The sequence below is a fragment of the Bombina bombina genome, chromosome 6, assembly GCF_027579735.1.
Source record: "Bombina bombina isolate aBomBom1 chromosome 6, aBomBom1.pri, whole genome shotgun sequence".
Classification (NCBI taxonomy): domain Eukaryota; kingdom Metazoa; phylum Chordata; class Amphibia; order Anura; family Bombinatoridae; genus Bombina; species Bombina bombina.
The window spans coordinates 465,848,799-465,871,774 of NC_069504.1; the positions used below are offsets into that span (position 1 = coordinate 465,848,799).

General features: G+C 39.4%; 1 protein-coding gene across 1 annotated transcript in view; it reads left to right on the forward strand.

Moving 5' to 3' along the window:
- The first annotated feature begins 3,475 nt into the window (after positions 1-3,475).
- Positions 3,476-22,976, forward strand: part of FAM13B (family with sequence similarity 13 member B) — a 794,661-nt gene continuing 775,160 nt past the window's right edge. Inside the window, exon 1 of the mRNA XM_053717251.1 lies at positions 3,476-3,654. The gene's annotated coding sequence lies outside the window, so the exon portion shown is untranslated. The remainder of the gene's footprint in view (positions 3,655-22,976) is intronic.

Below are 22,976 nucleotides of genomic sequence, written 5' to 3' on the forward strand. Positions count from 1 at the left end.
CATTCCTGGACAAACATTACCAGTTCGTGGCGCTTCCTTTCGGATTAGCCACTGCTCCAAGGATTTTCACAAAGGTACTAGGGTCCCTTCTAGCGGTGCTAAGACCAAGGGGCATTGCAGTAGTACCTTACCTGGACGACATTCTGATTCAAGCGTCGTCCCTTCCTCAAGCAAAGGCTCACACGGACATCGTCCTGGCCTTTCTCAGATCTCACGGCTGGAAAGTGAACGTGGAAAAGAGTTCTCTATCCCCGTCAACAAGGGTTCCCTTCTTGGGAACAATTATAGACTCCTTAGAAATGAGGATCTTTCTAACAGAGGCCAGAAAAACAAAACTTCTAGACTCTTGTCGGATACTTCATTCCGTTCCTCTTCCTTCCATAGCTCAGTGCATGGAAGTGATCGGGTTGATGGTAGCAGCAATGGACATAGTTCCTTTTGCGCGCATTCATCTAAGACCATTACAACTGTGCATGCTCAGTCAGTGGAATGGGGACTATACAGACTTGTCTCCGAAGATACAAGTAAATCAGAGGACCAGAGACTCACTCCGTTGGTGGCTGTCCCTGGACAATCTGTCACAAGGGATGACGTTCCGCAGACCAGAGTGGGTCATTGTCACGACCGACGCCAGTCTGATGGGCTGGGGCGCGGTCTGGGGATCCCTGAAAGCTCAGGGTCTTTGGTCTCGGGAAGAATCTCTTCTACCGATAAATATTCTGGAGCTGAGAGCGATATTCAATGCTCTCAAGGCTTGGCCTCAGCTAGCGAGGACCAAGTTCATACGGTTTCAATCAGACAACATGACGACTGTTGCGTACATCAACCATCAGGGGGGAACAAGGAGTTCCCTAGCGATGGAAGAAGTGACCAAAATCATTCTATGGGCGGAGTCTCACTCCTGCCACCTGTCTGCTATCCACATCCCAGGAGTGGAAAATTGGGAAGCGGATTTTCTGAGTCGTCAGACATTGCATCCGGGGGAGTGGGAACTCCATCCGGAAATCTTTGCCCAAGTCACCCAGCGGTGGGGCATTCCAGACATGGATCTAATGGCCTCTCGTCAGAACTGCAAAGTTCCTTGCTACGGGTCCAGATCCAGGGATCCCAAGGCGGCTCTAGTGGATGCACTAGTAGCACCTTGGACCTTCAAACTAGCTTATGTGTTCCCGCCGTTTCCTCTCATCCCCAGGCTGGTAGCCAGGATCAATCAGGAGAGGGCGTCGGTGATCTTGATAGCTCCTGCGTGGCCACGCAGGACTTGGTATGCAGATCTGGTGAATATGTCATCGGCTCCACCTTGGAAGCTACCTTTGAGACGAGACCTTCTTGTTCAGGGTCCGTTCGAACATCCGAATCTGGTTTCACTCCAGCTGACTGCTTGGAGATTGAACGCTTAATTCTATCGAAGCGAGGATTCTCAGATTCTGTTATTGATACTCTTGTTCAGGCCAGAAAGCCTGTAACTAGAAAGATTTACCACAAGATTTGGAAAAAATATATCTGTTGGTGTGAATCTAAAGGATTCCCTTGGGACAAGGTTAAGATTCCTAAGATGTTATCCTTCCTTCAAGACGGATTAGAAAAAGGATTATCTGCAAGTTCCCTGAAGGGACAGATTTCTGCCTTGTCTGTGTTACTTCACAAAAAACTGGCAGCTGTGCCAGATGTTCAAGCTTTTGTTCAGGCTCTGGTTAGAATTAAGCCTGTTTACAAACCTTTGACTCCTCCTTGGAGTCTCAATTTAGTTCTTTCAGTTCTTCAGGGGGTTCCGTTTGAACCCTTACATTCCGTTGATATTAAGTTATTATCTTGGAAAGTTTTGTTTTTAGTTGCAATTTCTTCTGCTAGAAGAGTTTCAGAATTATCTGCTCTGCAGTGTTCTCCTCCTTATCTGGTGTTCCATGCAGATAAGGCGGTTTTACGTACTAAACCTGGTTTTCTTCCAAAAGTTGTTTCTAACAAAAACATTAACCAGGAGATTATCGTACCTTCTCTGTGTCCGAAACCAGTTTCAAAGAAGGAACGTTTGTTGCACAATTTGGATGTTGTTCGCGCTCTAAAATTCTATTTAGATGCTACAAAGGATTTTAGACAAACATCTTCCTTGTTTGTTGTTTACTCCGGTAAAAGGAGAGGTCAAAAAGCAACTTCTACCTCTCTCTCCTTTTGGATTAAAAGCATCATCAGATTGGCTTACGAGACTGCAGGACGGCAGCCTCCCGAAAGAATCACAGCTCATTCCACTAGGGCTGTGGCTTCCACATGGGCCTTCAAGAACGAGGCTTCTGTTGATCAGATATGTAGGGCAGCGACTTGGTCTTCACTGCACACTTTTACCAAATTTTACAAGTTTGATACTTTTGCTTCTTCTGAGGCTATTTTTGGGAGAAAGGTTTTGCAAGCCGTGGTGCCTTCCATTTAGGTGACCTGATTTGCTCCCTCCCTTCATCCGTGTCCTAAAGCTTTGGTATTGGTTCCCACAAGTAAGGATGACGCCGTGGACCGGACACACCTATGTTGGAGAAAACAGAATTTATGTTTACCTGATAAATTACTTTCTCCAACGGTGTGTCCGGTCCACGGCCCGCCCTGGTTTTTTTAATCAGGTCTGATATTTTATTTTATTTTCTTTAACTACAGTCACCACGGTACCATATGGTTTCTCCTATGCAAATATTCCTCCTTAACGTCGGTCGAATGACTGGGGTAGGCGGAGCCTAGGAGGGATCATGTGACCAGCTTTGCTGGGCTCTTTGCCATTTCCTGTTGGGGAAGAGAATATCCCACAAGTAAGGATGACGCCGTGGACCGGACACACCGTTGGAGAAAGTAATTTATCAGGTAAACATAAATTCTGTTTTTTCATTATAAGATTTAAACTTTATTTTGGGTGTGGATTATTTTCAGCGGAATTGGCTGTCTTTATTTTATCCCTCCCTCTCTAGTGACTCTTGCGTGGAAGATCCACATCTTGGGTAGCCATTATCCCATACGTCACTAGCTCATGGACTCTTGCTAATTACATGAAAGAAAACATAATTTATGTAAGAACTTACCTGATAAATTCATTTCTTTCGTATTAGCAAGAGTCCATGAGGCCCACCCTTTTTGTGGTGGTTATGATTTTTTTGTATAAAGCACAATTATTCCAATTCCTTATTTTTTATTCTTTCGTACTTTTTTCTTATCACCCCACTTCTTGGCTATGCGTTAAACTGATTTGTGGGTGTGGTGAGGGGTGTATTTATAGGCATTTTGAGGTTTGGGAAACTTTGCCCCTCCTGGTAGGAATGTATATCCCATACGTCACTAGCTCATGGACTCTTGCTAATATGAAAGAAATGAATTTATCAGGTAAGTTCTTACATAAATTATGTTTTATCAGGTAAGCATACATTTTTGTCTTTTTTATAGATATATAAAGCTATATAGTAAACATCAAAATACAGGAATAGAAATAACAGTATCAAAACTAGTTTTAGTGTCAGTTATTTGTGGTGTTTATGTGCATGATTGTTTATCTGAAATGTATTATTTCCCTTCTCCTCCTCCTCCTCCTCAAACAATAGTGAATAAAGAATTATCTCAACGCACTCAATCAGCTTTTCTAATGAAGCGGCATTAAGAAACTCCTCCCGTGGAAGAACTCTGGTATACTTGAGTAAATTATTTTAAATGTGTCTGACACGTCAAAACTTCTTTACTTATTTTGATGCAATAGTGATTTGGAACTCCAGCAATTATCTCCCCAAACTAAGATTTTTGTTTTGACAGAAACATGATTGATTGTCCATTTCCTTAATCTTTATTACATCTAAAAGACATTATTTTACTTTGGATTACAGTTAAAAAAAAAAAAAAATTGTTCTGAAACAAAAACTTGCTTTTATGCTTTTTACTGTGCACCAAAAGAGCTTTGTGAGTTGTCCTTATCAGCCAGTGAGCAATCTCTCCCACAGCTATGCACTTCTGTTTCTTTCAAAATAAAACAGCCTTAACCTTTTTCAGACAAAAATACTTGAATATGTTTAAATGTTGCGCTTTCTAATGCGTAAAAAAATGTTCAGCTTTAATGTTCCAAGTCTAAATAAAGATGTTTGCCTTAAATTAAAGTCAAGCAATTTTGAAGTCAGTCATCTTTGTTTATTTTTATCTATTTACCTACACATACCATTTTTATTCTTTCTGAATGTATATATTGATTGGAAAAGTCAATTTAGTGATAAGACACAAGTATTGCAGAAAGTAGTAATACTTTTTTTATTTGTCAAACAATGCATTTGAAATAAAAGTCAAGTGTTCAAGAGTTTCCTTTCCTCCTCCGGTCTGAAACAACACTGATTAATGTGATGTAATTCAGAGATTATATCTTAAATCATAGACTAGTGAAAAGAACAGAAAGTGATACACAGTGCTATTAAAAACAATGAATGAATTTGTAGTAAGAAATGCATGAAATACAGCTATCCACTATTAAAATTAGTGTTATGGAGGCTATAACACGCAAATGTAGTCCTGTCTACGGTACTTCACCAGGTAGATATAAATATAATTGCAAAACAAAATGTGTTGTGCAGTATTTTAAACTCTGGCAGCCATATTGTCTGGAATTGCTATAAGGAAAATAAGTGGAATTATCTTCTGCCTTACAAATCTGTGCAAGTAGTTCTCTTCTTGCAGGAGAACTCCATCAGAGCATCCCGTAATAATGATCACTTGTAGATGTAACATAAAACCATAGTTTCAATTTTTAATATATACACTATATGGCTTAAAGTATGTGGACGCCTGGCCATCACACTTATGAGCCTTATGGATATCCTGATTCAAAACCATGGGCATTAATATGGTGCTGGCCCCACTTTGTCTCTGTAACAGCCACAAATCTTCCGGGAAGGCTTTCCTCAAGACTTTTGTGCTTGTATGTGGGAATTTTTGTCCATTCAGCAAAAAGAGCATTTATGAGGTTAGACACTGATTCTGGACTAGAAGGTCATGGCTCACAATTGGTATTCCAATTCATAGGTGGTCAATGGGGTTGAGGTAAATGCTCTTGGCAGGACACTTGCATTCATCTAAACCAAATTCGTCAAACCGTGTCTTCACGGGCCAGGATCACAGTCATGCTGCAACAGGAAAGATGCAGGGTGAGGCGTAGCTCAAAGCCCAGAAGGACACGACAAAGCTGGGTGAAAACAAACAGCAGTGTGATTCACTGAAGGCAGCGTGGCGCAAACTTGCGCCTTCACAATCCAGCGTGGTGCAGGTCTATGGAAAAGCCAAGCCAGCCAATAGAAGTCAATGTAGAAGGAAAACAGCACTTGTGGGTCCGTAAAACTGGAGTTTTATTTTGCAAGTAAAATCAGACACACTACAACACATAGTATGGTTGGAGGGACAGGTCCTTACGCGTTTCATGCCATGCTGCACTTAGTCATAGGATGACCCTCTGTACACCACTTCCACCATATAAGGCAAACTGTACCAATCACAGGCCACAAACAAGCGGCCAATCAGACAGCAGCCAATAGGGTGGAAGAAGTAACATAAATTATTCAAAAACATCAAATTGTCAAACTAAAATAACAAATACTCAACAAACTAAGTTGTCATAATGACACAATGTGATAGTGATAAGTCAAATAAAAATAGTAATGATAACATCCTAAACATGTTAATGCTCGCATGTAGTGAAAAGGTAAATGAAGGAACAGGGTACAAGAAGTAAGAACAAAGGAAGCAATGGGGAGCAATATAACAGGTCAACAATATAATTTGATGCTGCAATGCTTAAAGATAGCGTATCTACAAGTACCATATTCAAGATGCTTAAACATGAAGTGTAATTCAAATATCGACACAGTCATTTACAAATCAATAGGTGATCATCTAAATGGTATAGTCATAAGATAAGATGTATATAGTAAGTGTATAGCGCTGGACTGAAAATACTTATGCCTCTTTTATAATAACCTCCTCCTGGTTATAAATAAATAAGTAAAGTGTGTGTATTAAAAGTGGCGCTAAAAAGCTCTAAGTATTAAAAACTATGGGGAGATAGGGTTCCAAATATCTGATACAATTAGATTATAATGGAGACTGTCGAATAAGTAGCAAAATGGGATATTGCTTAGGGGTTAAATTCTGATATCTCCCAAATGAACCACAAGAAAGAAAGATGTTAAAAAATATTATATTTACTAATAAAATAACACATAGGCATAGATATACAAATATAATACAAATATTTAAAATAGTAACAAATTCTTAAATGGATTAAGTGCACAATTGATATATGAAGAGAGAGCCCAGAATCAGATGGTTTAAAATTTGCGTATATTAATATCCTTCTTTTGGATCCACAAATTATTCAAACAAGTCACTATAGGCACTTTCCTATTCAAAACCAATAAGTATAAAATGTGAGAATTATTATTAAAGGTGCCTTTGATGCAGCATTCAAAAATAACAGTCTTTCATAAGACGGTGAACAATGATTTCAGGATATCCCTTTAAATTGTATTGCGGTGATAGGTAAAATAGTAGTGGCCAGCCACTATTTAAACTTTAGAGTCCCCGCTGTAGAATGATTGAAGCACAATATATCATATAGAAACACACTTGACAGATCTATACCTTTAGGTGGATATGTATAGTTCCTGCTATGCAGGTAATCTCACCCTTCAGGGTCCGCGGTTAGATTCTGGCAGGCTTCAGATATTCGTGCTCTTTAATGAAGGTGGTTACTGGTCCCGGTTTTCTTCGGACTTGCGCAAGTCACCGTAGGGAACCGGTGCAATTCTCCTGCTCTTAGTACTCAGATGTACGCAGGAAGCGGTTGAATCTCCAAAATGATTTGCAAACCTCCCGGTTTGGCGAATAATCTTTTTTATAAAGTAGGAAAAAAGGGAACAATCCTTCACACAGCTTTCTACGTGTTTCACCCAATTTAAGGGCTTTTTCAAGATCCAAAGGCTGTTATTTTTTAATGCTGCATCAAAGGCACCTTCAATGATAATTCTCACATTTTATATTTATTGGTTTTGAATAGGAAAGTGCCTATAGTGACTTGTTTGAATAATTCGTGGATCCAAAAGAAAGATATTACTATACGCATATTTTGATCCATCTGATTCTGGGCTCTTTTTTCATATATCAATTGTGCACTTAATCCATTTAAGAATTTGTTACTATTTTAAATATTTGTTTATCTATGCCTATGTGTTATTTTATTAGTAAATATAATATTTTTTAACATCTTTCTTTCTTGTGGTTCATTTGGGAGATATCAGAATATCCCATTTTGCTACTTATTCGACAGTCAGTCTCCATTATAATCTAATTGTATCAGATATTTGGAACCCTATCTCACCATAGTTTTTAATACTTAGAGCTTTTTAGCGCCACTTTTAATGCACACACTTTACTTATAGTCATAAGATAAACTTAAAGGGACATGAAACCCAAAAAATGTATTTTATGATTAAGGTAGGACATACAATTTTAAACAACTTTCCAATTTACTTCTATTATCAAATTTGCTTTACTACTGGTTTCTAACTGAACAAATGGGTGAGCCAATGACATTCTGTATGTGTATTATATATATATACAGGAAGCCCTCAGTTTACGCTGCGGTTAGGTTCCAGAAGGAATGGTTGTAAATCGAAACCGTTGTAAATTGAAACCCAGTTTATAATGTAAGTCAATGGGAAGTGAGGGAGTTAGGTTCCAGGCCCCTCTCAAAATTGGCATAAGTAACACCTAATACATTATTTTTAAAGCTTTGAAATGAAGACTTTAAATGCTAAACAGCATTATAAACCTAATAAAATAATCACACAACACAGAATATATAAATAAACTAAGTTAAATGAACAAAAGCATTTGCTAAACAGCATTATAAACCTAATAAAATAATCACACAACACAAACTCATATTGCATTTTTCTGCAAACAGTTCTTTCTATGCATTCTAATCTGGACTGATTTATAGACAGGAAGATCTTGTTCCTTTGAAATCTGCTCGATAGCTCAGGTCTGGTTAAACTGATTAATTTCAGCTTGCTTGTCTTTGCTGCAACACAAGCGGACAGCTCCACCTACTGGCTATTTTAATAAATGCACTGCTTCTCAATGCTTTTCAATAGCAGTCACATGACTGGAAAAAAAGGTTGTTATTCTGAAACGGTGTAAATTGAACCGTTGTAAAACGAGGGCCACCTGTATATATATATATATATATATATATATATATATATATATGTGTATATATATATATGTGTATATATATATATATATATATATATATACATACAGTAGATATAAAAAAAGTCTACACACCCCTGTTAAAAAGTCAGGTTTCTCTGATGTAAAAAAATGAGACAAAGATAAATCATTTCAGAACATTTTCCACCTTTAATGTGACCTATAAACTCTACAACTTAATTGAAAAACAAACTTAAATCTTTTAGATAAAGGGAAATAAAAATAAAAAACTAAACTAATATGGTTGCATAAGTGTGAACACCCTTTTATAACTGGGGATGCAGCTGTGTTCAGAATTAAGCAATCACATTCAAAATCATGTTAAATAGGAGTCAGTACACACCTGTCATCATTTAAAGTGCCTCCGATTAACCCCAAATAAAGTTCAGCTGTTCTAGTTGGTCTTTCCTGACATTTTGTTAGTCGCATCCTACAGCAAAAGCCATGGTCCGCAGAGAGCGTCTAAAGCATCAGAGGGATCTCATTGTTAAAAGGTATCAGTCAGGAGAAGGGTACAAAAGAATTTCCAAGGCATTAGATATACCATGGAACACAGTGAAGACAGTCATCATCAAGTGAAGAAAATTATGGTGTAACAGTACTGGCTGTGTGGTACATGTGACAACAATCGCCCGTATTCTTCATATGTCTGGGCTATGGGGTAGAGTGGCAAGACGGAAGCCTTTTCTTACAAAAAAAACAAAAAACATCCAAGCCCGGCTAAATTTTGCAAAAAAACATCTGAAGTTTCCCAAAAGCATGTTGCAAAAGGTGTTCTGGTCTGATGAAACCAAAGTTGAACTTTTTGGCCATAATTCCAAAAGATGTGTTTGGCACAAAAACACTGCATTTCACCAAAAGAACACCATACCCAGAATGAAGCATGGTGGTGGCAGCATCATGCTTTGGGGCTGTTTTTCTTCAGCTGGAACTGGGGCCTTAGTCAAGGTAGAGGGAATAATGAACAGTTCCAAATACCAGACAATATTGGCACAAAACCTTCAGGCTTCTGCTAGAAAGCTGAACATGAAAAGGAACTTCATCTTTCAGCATGACAACGACCCTAAGCATACATCCAAATCAACAAAGGAATGGCTTCACCAGAAGAAGATTAAAGTTTTGGGATGGCCCAGCCAGAGCCCAGACCTGAATCCGGTTGAAAATCTGTGGGGTGATCTGAAGAGGGCTGTGCACAGGAGATGCCCTCGCATTCTGACTTCTGATTTAGAGTGTTTTTGCAAAGAAGAGTGGGCAAATCTTACCAAGTCAAGATGTGCCATGCTGAAAAACTCATACCCAAAAAGACTGAGTGCTGTATTAAAATCAAAAGGTGCTTCAATAAAGTATTAGTTTAAGGGTGTTCACACTTATGCAACTATATTATTTTATTTTTTTATTTTTATTTCCCTTTACCTAAAAGATTTCAGTACTGACTCCTATTTAACATGATTTTGAATGTGATTGCTTAATTCTAAACACGGCTACATCCCCAGTTATAAGAGGGTGTGCACACTTATGCACACTAAAAGATTTCCGCTTTTCAATTGAGTTGTACAGTTTAAAGGTCACATTAAAAGGTGGGAAAAGTTCTGAAATGATTTATCTTTGTCTCATTTGTTTACATCACAGAAACCTGACAGGGTTTTAACAGGGGTGTGTAGACTTTTTATATCCACTGCAAGATCTTTTCTTTGAGTCGGGTGACCATAATTCTTTTGTAAAAACTGAACATATTGGTTATAAACCACGTTCAGTTTTTTATCCTACCAAAGAAAGAGGTCCTTTCCTAGAGTCCTTCCACAAGTTGGTAGAGGATGATTTAATACTATTGTCAAGGTACCACAAGGCTGCCCCCCCAAATCTGAACCATCAACAGAAACAAGCATTGGATTCTCTTAAAGAGAAAGATGGAATAGTTATTAGACAGCCGGATAAGGGGGGCAGCATTGTGGTGCTTGACAGAGTGAAATATATACAGGAAGCGGAGTGCCAAATTCTAGATACAACGGTATACCAAACACTCCCTAGAGATCCTACTCCAACCTTTAAATTACAATTACTAGATCTTTTAGATGATGGTTTCAGGAGGGCCTCATTGACCAGGACACCTACGAATATCTAAACGTTAAGACACCATCTATCCCTATTTTTCATCACCTCCCCAAGGTGCACAAAACCTTGGAGGAGGTGAGAGGGAGGCCTATTGTTTCAGGTCTTTATTCGAGAGGATTTCTTCCTGGGTTGAGTCCCTCCTGCAGCCTCTGGTGATGCAGTTGCCCTCCTACCTGAGAGATACCACCCATCTGTTGAACAGTCTTGATCGAGTCAATTGGGACACAAACTGTTCATGGATTACGGTGGATGTGGTGGGCCTCTATTCGTGTATACCTCACGAATTTGGTCTAGAATCTATTAGGTTTTCACTAGACAGGTACAGTAATTATGATGAGAACTTGAAGGCTTACATACTGAGAGTACTTCAATTTCTCTTGAGCCATAATTATTTCAAATTCGAAGATCATTTCTTTCTCCAGAGGCGTGGGACCGCGATGGGTGCTAAATTTGCCCCAGCCTATGCAAACCTATTTATGGGCTGGTGGGAGAGAATTGAACACACAGAGAAGCAAGATTAAGTCTTACAAGCGGTATATAGATGACTTGCTTTTCGTGTGGACAGGGTCTAAGGAAGAAGCAGTGCAATTTCACGAGTATTTAAACACGAATACAGTGAACTTGCAATTTACATTTACTTGGGAGAAATTGTCGGTTTCTTATTTGGACGTTATTCTTACTGGTGATATCATCAACCAGAAGATAACAACTTTATATAGGAAGCCTATCACATCGAATACCATTTTGCACGCCAAATCTAGTCATCCGAGACATACTGGGTTTGGAGTGGCAAAAGGGCAAATGATTAGATTAAAGAGGAATTGCTCCCTTGACTCTGACTTCCAAAAAGAAGCTATTACCCTTAAGGCACAACTGTTGGAAAGAGGCTATCACCCTAAAACTGTAAAGAGGGCATATGTAGAGGTTAATAGAATGGAGCAATCAAGCATGCTCCTAAAGAAGGGTATAAGTCAGAATGAGTCTTTTAATTTAAATAGACCCACTTTCACTACTACCTTCAGCCCACAATTCAGTGAAATTTGTGGTATTATAGAGAAACACTTTGCAGTGCTTACGGGTGATCAGAGTCTCAAGAACATTGTGGAGGAGGGCTGCAATTTTGTCCCTAAAAGAGGTCGAACCATTGGTAATATCTTAGCCCCCAGCGTGCTTAAGAAACCACAAACGAGTGGGAGTAGCTGGCTTTCAGTTAAAGGTCACTTTAAGTGCCATTTCACGGCCTGTATTGCTTGTAGCCACACAAATGTGACCAATCGTTTTCAGTCCAGGGTCACACAAAGGGTGTTTCTACTCTCTAATTGCACAAACTGTAGAACCACATATGTTATATATGTGTGCAAGTGTGTTAAAGTGTGCGCAAGAGGCACCAGGCTACTCCAACCCTAAAGTCCCTCAAATTAGGGAAAAAAGATAAGTGAAAGAATGAAAATGAGGAGAAGCGCTAAAAAAGCTAAAGGTGCTAAACAATTTTAAAAATAATTGCTATGCAGACAAAATAGAAATAAATAGGATCAGTTTACTTGTTATAATTTAAAACAAACAATTACATTGATATATGTCCTAAAAAAAGGAGAAGGAAAAAACATAGATCATTTAAGAATCGGACGTCTCCGATGTATAAAAAACACACAAAAAAAAAATGTTGTTGCCAATATACACCTTATCTCAATATTATGAGGAAGAGGTCAGCATCAAATCTAAAGTCCTCAGATGATTCAAAAGGAGAACCAAAGCCGGGTTAGTGTAGACCCGTTTTACCTTTAGGTGTACCGTCCATGTATCAAGAGGCACCTCTGTGAGGCGTGTACGTGTCCCGTGACGTCACAAATCGGGAGGCGTCGTCTCTGTATGGGCAATCCTATTGGTCAGGATAGCTTGAAGGTGAACTATAGCGGCCGCTATAATAATAAAGATGGTGAACTCCGCTCTTAGTGCAGGATCGCACGCAGGGTCACAAAATAACCAGAATTCCTCTGCAGGTCTAATAATAAAAGGACCATTAGTGTGTGACTAGAGACCAGCTTCAATTTAAGCGTCTGGCTCTTCACAGTGTAGTCCTCGTTTCGTCCGTGGGTAGCTGAAGAATCCTTCACTCCAAAACAGAAATACAGTCCTTTTAGACAAGATGTGAAGTGTAAGGCAGCGGTAACTATCATCAACGCGTTTCTCCCTCTTACAGGGCTTTCTCAAGATGAATTAGCTCCAGTTACAGCCTCCTTTTAAACAGTGTAGACTCATATCCATTGGTCAGGTGAGATTAATTTAGGTGACAGGTGTGTTTACTAAAATTGGTCTATTGGCAACAGTACTGGCAACTAGGAAAAAATATACATCTAAATACAATAAAAAACAAGCCACTTATATCTAGTAAAATATGAGATTGTACACAGAGATGCTAACATTTGGGGCATTTGAACGTAATTGCAGTTAAAAAAAATAGTAAAGAAAATAAAAATAGAAATAGAGGTTTAACTTAGGTTCAAATATGTGTTCACAAAGCAAAATTACTTACACTGAAAGGAGGATTTAAAAGAGCGAAAATACATCCTTACTAGAGTGGTCATAAAGTGTGACTATGTCCTAAAAGTCATTACAGACTAGTGTGCTTATAGTAAAATAAAAAATAGCTAAAAAAATTATTACTTGCATTACAGATTAAGGTGAAAACATTTTTGGTGAAAAGAGGGAGAAACGCGTTGATGATAGTTACAGCTGCCTTACACTTCACATCTTGTCTAAAAGGACTGTATTTCTGTTTTGGAGTGAAGGATTCTTCAGCTACCCACGGACGAAACGAGGACTACACTGTGAAGAGCCAGACGCTTAAATTGAAGCCGGTCTCTAGTCACACACTAATGGTCCTTTTAATATTAGACCTGCAGAGGAATTCTGGTTATTTTGTGACCCTGCGTGCGATCCTGCACTAAGAGCGGAGTTCACCATCTTTATTATTATAGCGGCCGCTATAGTTCACCTTCAAGCTATCCTGACCAATAGGATTGCCCATACAGAGACGACGCCTCCCGATTTGTGACGTCACGGGGCACGTACACGCCTCACGGAGGTGCCTCTTGATACATGGACGGTACACCTAAAGGTAAAACGGGTCTACACTAACCCGGCTTTGGTTCTCCTTTTGAATCATCTGAGGACTTTAGATTTGATGCTGACCTCTTCCTCATAATATTGAGATAAGGTGTATATTGGCAACAACAGTTTTTATTGTGTGTTTTTTATACATCGGAGACGTCCGATTCTTAAATGATCTATGTTTTTTCCTTCTTTTTTTAGGACATATATCAATGTAATTGTTTGTTTTAAATTATAACAAGTAAACTGATCCTATTTATTTCTATTTTGTCTGCATAGCAATTATTTTTAAAATTGTTTAGCACCTTTAGCTTTTTTAGCGCTTCTCCTCATTTTCATTCTTTCACTTATGTTATATATGTAGCAGAGTACACTGAGTGTAACAAACAATATGTGGGGTGTACGACCCGTGAGGTGAGGTTCAGAATCAGAGAACACCTGAACAATATCGAAAAAGATATAGATGTCTCTGATCTGGTCCATCACTTCATAACAGTACATCATAAAGTGGTCAAAACTTTTAGATGGCAAGTTATTGAATTTATCAGAAATACTCCACGAGGGGGAGATAGAACTGCTAAACTATTACATAGGGAGGCATTTTGGATTTTTACCCTGCGGACAAGACGTCCACAAGGATTTAATGCCACAGGGGATATAATCAATCATTGGCAGTTCTAAAATACCACAGTATTCCTTTCCTTTTCTCCTTTTTCTTTTTCCTTTTCTTTTTCTTTTTCTCTTTCTTTTTCTTTCTCTATTTCTAACCAAGTGCACTAAATAGTGCCATACTTGGTGGATAGGTTGTATAAAACATATGTTATTCAACCAATAGAGGCTGATTTGGTTAACACCATTCCATATAGCAAAGGTATTAATTTCATTAGGTCACTTTTTTATGGTTTATAGCCAATTTAGTATACAAACATACAAGTACTTTAATATGTTAGCAATAGGGACCATAATACACATAAAACAAGCAAGCCTATTATTAGCAGTTGAGAATTAATTTATTCTAGGAGGTTACTAAGATATAATAAGGTTTTCCTTCCCTTTATGTATAACGAAGTACAGTTAGCAGAGCTTTACTAAGGAAAAGTAGGTTTAACACCCTGGATCCTAATTACTGGCATAGGAAGTTACTAAAGTTACTTAACTTAATTAAACCTGTATTTAATTTAGGAAGTGTACTTACTCTAGATTTAATTTTTTACCTTAGCTAGTGGTTCATTATGTACATTTAACCCCCCAGTGTTATTAGAATAGTATCTTTCAGTCTGTATATATGTATATATTTTGTCATGTCCGAATAGCACACATTGTCCAGAAACAGCTGTTGATCCTTGATTACTAATTTCTTTTGTGACTATATAAGGGTTAACGCCGGATGTAGCTGCATGGTCTATGATTAAGGCATTTCTAGCCGAAACGCGTAAGACCGGCTACGGCTTGATCTGATGGCACTAGCTATTTTTATCTTTTTTATGTAGATATATTGTTTTTGTACCTGATGTCCAATAAAGGAGTTTATGCTTTCAAGATGGTTCGCTGGATTTCCATTATTTGATGCTATATATATATATATATATATATATATATATATATATATGCAGCCACCAATCGGCAGCTAGAACCTAGGTTCTTTGCTGCTCCTGAGCTTTCCTAGATAAACCTTTCAGCAAAGGATAACAAGAGGATGAAGCAAAGTAAATAATAGAAGCAAATTGGAAAGTTGTTTTAAAATTGTTTTCTCTGTCTAAATCATGAAAGAAAATGTTTGGGTTTCATGACCCTTTAATAACCTAATAATTGATCATCACAATTATTATGGATTATGGGAACAATAATAATAAAGCTAATCTACAAAGTAGCTAATATCCCATTCTTTTTTGAGACCTAGAGGAACCCTTGTCTGGAGCTTCCAAATCAAGTACAGCTCTTTTTCTTTCATTGGCAAGAGTCCATGAGCTAGTGACGTATGGGATATACCCAAACCTCAAAATGCCTATAAATACACCCCTCACCACACCCACAATTCAGTTTTACAAACTTTGCCTCCTATGGAGGTGGTGAAGTAAGTTTGTGCTAGATTTCTACGTTGATATGCGCTTTGCAGCATGCTGAAGCCCGGTTTCCTCTGAGTGCAGTGAATGACAGAGGGATGTGAAGCGAGTATTACCTATTGAATGCAATAGTCCATCTTAATGGGGATCTATTTCATAGGTTCTCTGTTATCAGTCGTAGAGATTCTTCGCCTACCTCCCTTTTCAGATCGACAATATACTCTTATATACCATTACCTCTACTGATTCTCGTTTCAGTACTGGTTTGGCTATCTACTTTATGTAGATGAGTCTTTTGGTAAGTATATTTCCTTTTATTTATGACGCTCTCAGCTATGGTTTGGCACTTTATATGTAAAGTTCTAAATATATGTTTTATACTTATTTGCCATGATTCAGGTTAATCAGTATATTTCCTTCTTACAGACTGTCAGTTTCATTTTTTGGGAAATGCATAAAAAAAGAAAAAAAAAAGGTTTCTTACCTGAAATTTTTCAATTGACTTTCTTTCTAAATTGCGGGCTGTTAGGCTCGCGGGTGCGCAAAATACTATAATTTATTGCGTCATTTTTGGCGTGAGACTTTTTTGGCGTGAGACTTTTTGGCGCGAGAATTACGTTTGTTGACGCATTTTCGGCATTTCCGGCGTCTTAGTTGGCGCCGAGAATTTTCACATAGTTGCGTCATCTATGACGCTCGTGTCTGTTACAGATGTTCTTGGCGCCAAAAAATATTTTGTCAGTTGTGGGCCTCATACTTGCCGCCAGATTTCTGATATTATTTAAGTCTTTATTTCATTCTGCTTTTGGTTTTCAGAGGCTTATTTTGTTTGCATTTTTCCCCCATTCCTGAAACTGTCATTTAAGGAAATTGATATTTTGCTTTATATGTTGTTTTTTCTCTTACATTTGCAAGATATCTCAAAAACTGTTCCTGTATCAGAAAATACTGTTGGATTCGTGATGACTGTTATCAGTCCTACCAAAGCTAAGTTCCTTTATTTTTCTGTTATGAATTTTTATCTTTAGCTATGGTTTGTAATAAGTTATCATGATAAACTTTTACATGCAGAGTCCATTAGTATTAATGCATTATCTATTGCTATTCTTTTTACATCTAATGTACAAGATATACCTAGGAATTTATAAGAATATTTTTCTGATTCTATCCTAAAGGCTTTGTCTGCCATCCCGCCTTCTAATAAAATTTCTAGGTCTTTTTTAAACTTCTCATTTAGTTGATGAATTTCCAAATGACCGATAACATACTGAATTATCCTTCTCTGATGATGTTTTATCTCATTCAGAATATACTTCATCAGATTTTGACACTAACAAATCTACTTTTTTACTTTTAAATAGAGTACATTCGTTATTTGTTGAAAAGGTGTTGATTATATTGGATTTTGAGGAGACTAGTTCTTTTGATTTTAAGACTAGCTAACATTTAAATGCTGCTTATTAACCTCCTGTGGTTTCTTCAGAGGTTTTTTTTCCAGTTCCTGATACTAGGGAATGGAATAGGCCTGGGACTTCTTTTATTCCTTCTTTAAGGTTTTTAAATTGTATCCTTTGCCAGCAGTTTGTTTAGAGTTTTGAGGAAAGATCCCCAAAGTTAATGGGGCTATCTCTATTCTTGCTAAACATACTACTATTCCTATAGAAAATAGTATTTATTTTTTAAGTTCCTTCAGATGGGAAACTTGTATCTTATCTAAGGAAAATTATTTTATTTTCAGGCCTGCAATTTATTTGGCTGATGTTGCAACTGCTTCAACTTTCTGGTTGGATACTTTAGTGCAACAAGTATTGGATTATGATTTGTTTAGCATTGTTAAGTTGATCAACATGTTAATAATTTCATTTGTGTCGTCATTTTTTTGATATTTTCACAATTGAGGTTAAATCTGTCTTTAGCTATTTTAGCTAGAAGAACTTTGTGACTTAAATCTTGGAATGCTAATTTGATTTCTAAAATCCATATTTCTCCAACATAGGTGTGTCCGGTCCACGGCGTCATCCTTACTTGTGGGATATTCTCTTCCCCAACAGGAAATGGCAAAGAGCCCAGCAAAGCTGGTCACATGATCCCTCCTAGGCTCCGCCTACCCCAGTCATTCTCTTTGCCGTTGTACAGGCAACATCTCCACGGAGATGGCTTAGAGTTTTTTAGTGTTTAACTGTAGTTTTTCATTATTCAATCAAGAGTTTGTTATTTTCAAATAGTGCTGGTACGTACTATTTACTCAGAAACAGAAAAGAGATGAAGAATTCTGTTTGTATGAGGAAAATGATTTTAGCAACCGTAACTAAAATCCATGGCTGTTCCACACAGGACTGTTGAGAGCAATTAACTTCAGTTGGGGGAACAGTTTGCAGTCCCTTGCTGCTTGAGGTATGACACATTCTAACAAGACGATGTAATGCTGGAAGCTGTCATTTTCCCTATGGGATCCGGTAAGCCATGTTTATTACGATTGTAAATAAGGGCTTCACAAGGGCTTATTTAAACTGTAGACTTTTTCTGGGCTAAATCGATTGATTATTAACACATATTTAGCCTTGAGGAATCATTTTATCTGGGTATTTTGATATAATAATATCGGCAGGCACTGTTTTAGACACCTTATTCTTTAGGGGCTTTCCCAAAGCATAGGCAGAGTCTCATTTTCGCGCCGGTATGGCGCACTTGTTTTTGAGGACAGCATGGCATGCAGCTGCATGTGTGTGGAGCTCTGATACATAGAAAGGTCTTTCTGAAGGCATCATTTGGTATCGTATTCCCCTTTGGGCTTGGTTGGGTCTCAGCAAAGCAGATTCCAGGGACTGTAAAGGGGTTAAATATAAAAACGGCTCCGGTTCCGTTATTTTAAGGGTTAAAGCTTCCAAATTTGGTGTGCAATACTTTTAAGGCTTTAAGACACTGTGGTGAAAATTTGGTGAATTTTGAACAATTCCTTCATACTTTTTCGCAATTGCAGTAATAAAGTGTGTTTAGTTTAAAATTTAAAGTGACAGTAACGGTTTTATTTTAAAACGTTTTTTGTGCTTTGTTATCAAGTTTATGCCTGTTTAACATGTCTGAACTACCAGATAGATTGTGTTCTGACTGTGGGGAAACCAAGGTTCCTTCTCATTTAACTATATGTATTTTATGTCATAAAAAATTTTAGTAAAAATGATGCCCAAGATGATTCCTCAAGTGAGGGGAGTAAGCATGGTACTGCATCATCCCCTCCTTCGTCTACACCAGTCTTGCCCATACAGGAGGCCCCTAGTACATCTAGTGCGCCAATACTCCTTACTATGCAACATTTAACGGCTGTAATGGATAATTCTATCAAAAACATTTTAGCCAATATGCCCACTTATCAGTGAAAGCGCGACTGCTCTGTTTTAGAAAATTCTGTAGAGCATGAGAACGCTGATGATATGGTTTCTGAAGGGCCCCTACACCAGTCTGAGGGGGCCAGGGAGGTTTTGTCTGAGGGAGAAATTTCAGATTCAGGAAACATTTCTCAACAAGCTGAACCTGATGTGATTACTTTTAAATTTAAGTTGGAACATCTCCGCGCTCTGCTTAAGGAGGTGTTATCCAATTTGGATGATTGTGATTATCTGGTCATTCCAGAACCACTATGTAAAATGGAAAAGTTCTTAGAGGCCCCGGGGCCCCCCGAAGCTTTTCCTATATCCAAGCGGGTGGCGTCCATTGTTACTACAGAATGGGACAGGCCCGGTATACCTTTAGTACCTCCCCCCATATTTATAAAATTGTTTTCCTATAGTCGACACCAGAAAGGACTGATGGCAGACAGTCCCCAAGGTCGAGGGGGCGGTTTCTACTCTACACAAGCGCGCCACTATACCCATAGAAGATAGTTGTGCTTTCCAAGATCCTATGGATAAAAAATTAGAAGGTCTGCTAAAGATGTTTGTTCAGCAAGGTTCCCTTCTACAACCAATTGCATGCATTGTCCCTGTCACTGCAGCCGCGTGTTTCTAGTTTGAGCTAGGAAAGGCGATTATTAGTAATTCTTCTTCTTATGAGGAGATTATGGACAGAATTCGTGCTCTTAAATTGGCTAATTCTTTCACCCTAGACGCCACCTTGCAATTGGCTAGGTTAGCGGCGAAAAAATTCTGGGTTTCCTATTGTGGCGCAGAGCGCTTTGGTTAAAATCTTGGGCAGCGGATGCGTCTTCCAAGAACAAATTGCTTGACATTCCTTTCAAGGGGAAAACACTCTTTGGCCCTGACTTGAAAGAGATTATCTCTGATATCACTGGGGGCAAGGGCCACGCCCTTCCTCAGGATAGGTCTTTTCAAGACCAAAAATAAACCTAAGTTTCGTCCCTTTCGCAGAAACGGATCAGCCCCAAGGGCTACGTCCTCTAAGCAGGAAGGTAATACTTCTCAAGCCAATCCAGCCTGGAGACCTATGCAAGGCTGGAACAAAGGAAAGCAGGCCAGGAAACCTGCCACTGCTACCAAGACAGCATGAAATGCGGGCCCCCGATCCGGGACCGGATCTGGTGGGGGGCAGACTCTCTCTCTTCGCTCAGGCTGGGGCAAGAGATGTTCTGGACCCTTGGGCGCTAGAAATAGTCTCCCAAGGTTATTCTCTGGAGTTCAAGGGGCTTCCTCCAAGGGGGAGGTTCCACAGGTCTCAGTTGTCTTCAGACCACATAAGAAGACAGGCATTCTTACATTGGGTAGAAGACCTGCTAAAAATGGGAGTGATTCATCCTGTTCCATTAGGAGAACAAGGGATGGGATTCTACTCCAATCTGTTCATAGTTCCCAAAAAAGAGGGAACGTTCAGACCAATCTTAGATCTCAAGATCTTGAACAAGTTTCTCAAGGTTCCATCGTTCAAGATGGAAACCATTCGAACACTTCTTCCTTCCACAGGAAGGTCAATTCATGACCAAGGTGGATTTCAAGGATGCGTATCTACATATTCCTATCCACAAGGAACATCATCGGTTCCTAAGGTTTGAATTCCTGGACAAGCATTTCCAGTTCGTGGCGTTTTCTTTCGGATTAGCCACTGCTCCTAGGATTTTCTCATAGGTACTAGGGTCCCTTCTGGCGGTGCTAAGACCAAGGGGCATTGCTGTAGTACCTTACTTGGACGACATTCTGATTCGAGCGTCGTCCCTTCCTCAAGTAAAGGCTCACACGGACATTGTCCTGGCCTTTCTCAGATCTCACGGATGGAAAGTGAACGTGGAAAAGAGTTCTCTATCTCCGTCAACGAGGGTTCCCTTCTTGGGAACTATAATAGACTCCTTAGAAATGAGGATTTTTCTGACAGAAGCCAGAAAAACAAAACTTCTAGACTCTTGTCGGATACTTCATTCCGTTCCTCTTCCTTCCATAGTGCAGTGCATGGAAGTGATAGGTTTGATGGTAGCGGCAATGGACATAGTTCCTTTTGTGCGCATTCATCTAAGACCATTACAACTGTTCCTGCTCAGTCAGTGGAATGGGGACTATTCAGACTTGTCTCCGAAGATACAAGTAAATCAGAGGACCAGAGACTCATTCCGTTGGTGGCTGTCCCTGGACAACCTGTCACAAGGGATGACCTTCCGCAGACCAGAGTGGGTCATTGTCACGACCGACGCCAGTCTGATGGGCTGGGGCGCGGTCTGGGGATCCCTGAAAGCTCAGGGTCTTTGGTCTCGGGTAGAATCTCTTCTACCGATAAATATTCTGGAACTGAGAGCGATATTCAATGCTCTCAAAGCTTGGCCTCAGCTAGCGAGGGCCAAGTTCATACATCAACCATCAGGGGGGAACAAGGAGTTCCCTAGCGATGGAAGAAGTGACCAAAATCATTCTATGGGCGGAGTCTCACTCCTGCCACCTGTCTGCTATCCACATCCCAGGAGTGGAAAATGGGGAAGCGGATTTTCTGAGTCGTCAGACATTGCATCCGGGGGAGTGGGAACTCCATCCGGAAATCTTTGCCCAAGTCACTCAACCGTGGGGCATTCCAGACATGGATCTGATGGCCTCTCGTCAGAACTTCAGAGTTCCTTACTACGGGTACAGATCCAGGGATCCCAAGGCGGCTCTAGTGGATGCACTAGTAGCACCTTGGACCTTCAAACTAGCTTATGTGTTCCCGCCGTTTCCTCTCATCCCCAGGCTGGTAGCCAGGATCAATCAGGAGAGGGCGTCGGTGATTTTGATAGCTCCTGCGTGGCCACGCAGGACTTGGTATACAGATCTGGTGAATATGTCATCGGCTCCACCATGGAAGCTACCTTTGAGACGAGACCTTCTTGTTCTAGGTCCGTTCGACCCACTCCAGCTGACTGCTTGGAGATTGAACGCTTGATCTTATCAAAGCGAGGGTTCTCAGATTCTGTTATTAATACTCTTGTTCAGGCCTGAAAGCCTGTAACCAGAAAATTACCACATAATTTGGTATATCTGTTGGTGTGAATCTGCAGGATTCCCTTGGGACAAGGTTAAGATTCCTAAGAGTCTATCCTTCCTTCGAGAAGGATTGGAAAAAGGATTATCTGCAAGTTCCTTGATGGGACAGATTTCTGCCTTGTCTGTGTTACTTCACAAAAAGCTGGCAGCTGTGCCAGATGTTCTAGCCTTTGTTCAGGCTCTGGTTAGAATCAAGCCTGTTTACAAAATTTTGACTCCTCCTTGGAGTCTCAACCTAGTTCTTTCAGTTCTTCAGGGGGTTCCGTTTGAACCCTTACATTCCGTTGATATTAAGTTATTATCTTGGAAAGTTTTGTTTTTGGTTGCAATTTCTTCTGCTAGAAGAGTTTCAGAATTATCTGCTCTGCAGTGTTCTTCTCCTTTTCTGGTGTTCCATGCAGATAAGGTGGTTTTGCGTACTAAACCTGGTTTTCTTCCAAAAGTTGTTTCTAACAAAGACATTAACCAGGAGATAGTTGTGCCTTCTTTGTGTCCTAATCCAGTTTCAAAGAAGGAACGTTTGTTACACAACTTGGATGTAGTTCGTGCTCTCAAATTTTACTTAGCAGCTACTAAGGTTTTCAGACAAACTTTGGCTTTGTTTGTTGTTTATTCTGGTAAACGGAGAGGTCAAAAAGCAACTTCTACCTCTCTCTCCTTCTGGATTAAAAGCATTATCCGATTGGCTTATGAGACTGCCGGACGGCAGCCTCCTGAAAGAATCACAGCTCACTCCACTAGGGCTGTGGCTTCCACATGGGCCTTCAAGAACGAGGCTTCTGTTGATCAGTAATGTAAGGCAGCGACTTGGTCTTCACTGCACACTTTTTCTAAATTTTACAAATTTGATACTTTTGCTTCTTCTGAGGCTATTTTTGGGAGAAAGGTTTTGCAAGCCGTGGTGCCTTCCATTTAGGTGACCTGATTTGCTCCCTCCCTTCATCCGTGTCCTAAAGCTTTGGTATTG